Source organism: Elaeis guineensis, chromosome 9, assembly GCF_000442705.2.
Source record: "Elaeis guineensis isolate ETL-2024a chromosome 9, EG11, whole genome shotgun sequence".
NCBI lineage: Eukaryota > Viridiplantae > Streptophyta > Magnoliopsida > Arecales > Arecaceae > Elaeis > Elaeis guineensis.
The window spans coordinates 96,270,130-96,273,569 of NC_026001.2; positions in this window are offsets into that span (position 1 = coordinate 96,270,130).

Below are 3,440 nucleotides of genomic sequence, written 5' to 3' on the forward strand. Positions count from 1 at the left end.
TTTGGTGAAGTAGTCGATCGCAATGAGCAGAAATTTTTTTTTGCACTACCGTCATTGGGAAGGATCCAAAGATGTCCATTCCCCATTGAGCGAAAGACTATGGGGTTGTAATTGGAGCCAAAGGGATAGAGGATCGATGCTGAATGTTTGAAGTCCTCTGGTATTGATCGCATCTATTCACCAGGTCTACAGCATCTTTCTGCATGGTCGGCCAAAAGTATCTCTGTCGTAGTACTTTATGAGCAAGGGTCTTGCCCCCTAAGTGACTGCCGCAGATCTCCTTACGAACTTCTTGTAGAGCATACTCAACTTCTGAGGGATGGAGACACGAAGCAAAGGTAGGGTAAATGACCTTTTATATAACTTTCTATCATAGACGAGGTATTGGACGACAAAATATTTCAACTTCTTAGCTTCATCTCAATCAATAGGCAACATTCCGTCTTATAAATAATGTAATATGGGATCTATCCAGCTCGGCTCATGATCAGTTTGCATCATTTCATGCTCCTCAATGCTCGATTTTTCAAGAGTTTTGAGATATGAGATTCTTTTTAGATCGGCCACATCTATTGTTGCTAGCTTCGAAACTAGGTCAGCCTGCATGTTTTCCGTCCTTGGTATCTACAGGATATTCATTGTATTGAAGCTAGAGATAAGATCTTTGACCTTCTACAAGTACTTCATCATGTTCAGCTCTCGAGCTTCATATTCTTCCTGCATCTGGCTGATGATGAGTTGTAAGTGGCTATGAACTCTGAGGTGCTTCACTCGTAGATCTTTTGCCATCCTCAATTCGATCACCAACACTTCATATTTAGCTTCATTATTGAAAGCGAAAAACTCAAAGTGCAAGACGTATTCTACGACCACTCCATCTGGACTAGTTAGAATCAATCTTGCTCCCATGCCTGTGGTGTTTGAGGATCCATCAACATGGAGAATCCAACATCGTCGATTGGCAAGATAATTTCTTTAGCATTCTGTTCCTCATCTAGGATAGTGCATTCTAGGATGAAATCAACCAATGCCTGAGCTTTGATGGATGATCGAGGTAGGTACTTTATGTCAAATTCATCCAACTCAACGGCCCATTTAGCTAATTGCCTCAAGGTCTCTGATCGATGGAGTATTGATCTTATGGACTAATCAGTGAGGATGCTGATAGTATGAGCTTGGAAGTATGATCATAATTTTTTGGATGATATCACGAGAGCATAAGCCACCTTCTCAAGTTTTGTGTACCTTGTCTCAACATCATGGAGTATCTGGCTAACATAGTAAATCGATTTTGTGCACCTTGGCTTCTTGATGGACAAGGATGGAACTAATTGTAACAAGAGAAACGGTAAGGTACAAGTACAATACTTCTTTGAATTTAGACTTACTAAGAAATGGAGGTGAGCTGAGGTATTTTTTCAGATCTTCAAAGGCAGCTTGACACTCCTTCGATCATTGAAAGTGCTTCGCCTGTTTGAGAGCTTTAAAGAAAGGCAAGCTCCTTTTAGCCGACTTATAATGGAACCTATTCAAAGCTGCAATCCGACCAGTCAGGTGCTGTATTTCTTTAACCATCCTCGATGGCTTCATTTTCTGAAGAGCTTGAATCTTCTTTGAGTTTGCCTTCATCCCTCACTGAGACACCATAAAATCAAAGAATTTATCAATGGTGATTCGAATGCATACTTGCTGGGATTGAGCTTCATCCGACATCATCGTAGTGCTGCGAATGATTCCTCAAGGTCGATAATATGATGTTCAGCAACTCGACTTTTGACCAGCATATTATTGACATATACCTCCATATTTCGATCGATCTATATCTTGAAGATTTTGTTGACAAGTTGTTGGTAGGCTGTCTCTGTATTTTTGAGATCAAATGGCATAACCTTGTAACAAAAAAGATCTTGATCAGTGATAAAAGAGATTTTCTCCTCATCCTCGGGGGCCATCCAAATCTGATTGTATCCAGTGAATACATCTATAAATGAAAGGAGCTGATGTCTTGAGGTTGCATCCACCAGTTGATCAATACGAGGTAGAGGGTAACTGTCCTTGGGGCATGCCTTGTTAAGATTGGTGTAGCCAATGCATGCATGCCATTTTCCATTCGATTTTGGGATGAGGACAATATTGGCTATCTATTCTGGGTAATATACTTCTCGTACAAATACAACTTTTAAGAGTTTGTCCACCTCTTCCTATATGGCCTTCTGTCGATTAGGAGCAAAAGGATATTTTTTCTGTCTGACCGGATGATAATTTGGGTCCACATTGACTCAGTGTACCATGACCTCTGGATCTACATCTGGTATATCGGAAGCCAACCAAACAAATACATTGGTGTTTGTCCATAGAAAAGAGATGAGATGCAGACGATCTTCTTCACATAGATTTGAGCCAACTTGGACCACTTTATTCGGATCTTCACTACTGGGTACTGATATCAGATCGTCCATTGATTATCCTCTTTGTTCAGTTTTCTCATTTCGTACATCTAGCTCGTCTGTCAACTGTTTTGCAGGTGCCACTCCTCGTAAAGTTGCCATATAAGATTTCTTCGCGAGCTGTTGATTTCTCGAAGCTCATCGATCCCTTTTGGAGTAGAAAATTTCATCATCAGATGATAAGTTGATACTATAGCTTTAAGTGCATTAAGTCCAGATCGACCTAATATAACATTGTATACAGATAGACTTTTTATGATGAAGTAGTTTATTTGTGCAACCGCTTGTTTTGGAGCTCATTCGGCTATAATAATCAATGGGATGGTTCCTTCCACTGGACTGTAGTACTCGAGAATCCGATTAGAGGAGTAATCTTTTTCGTCAGGAGTTTCGAACTAAAGTTCATACGAACAAAAACATCATAAAATAAGACATCAACTAAACTTTCATTATTAACTAAGGCCTGATGTACATCATAATTAGTAATATTTAAAGAAACAATGGTAGGATCATCATGGAGATATTTTATTCCATCTAGATTGGCTTTCGAGAAAGTGACCTCGTTGCCGACCTTTAGCTTCTTCGCCTCCTTATCTTTAGCTCGGCTAGCACTTGGGGTGCATCAACCGAGCTATCCCTCGGAGATCATATGAATCTCTACCGCAACTGATTGAGCTTTGCAGGGGTTTTCTTACCGAGGAGGTTCGTCACATGGATTTCTCGAAATTTATCGTTCGTCGACATATCGATGAAGACGTCCATGTCAGATTAATGCCTCAATCTTCTTCCTAAGCTGTCGGTATTCTTCGATGTCATATCTGTGATCACGGTGATATCTGTAGTACTTTCTTGGATCTCTCTTGTATGCTGAGATAATCATTTTTCTCAGAGGAGGCAGATCTTCTTGCCGCCTATCTCTATTAGGATTTAAGATTGAGAGGCATTCAACAGAGTGAAATAATGAAACCTTCGGAGATGGGACTTAGATCGGTG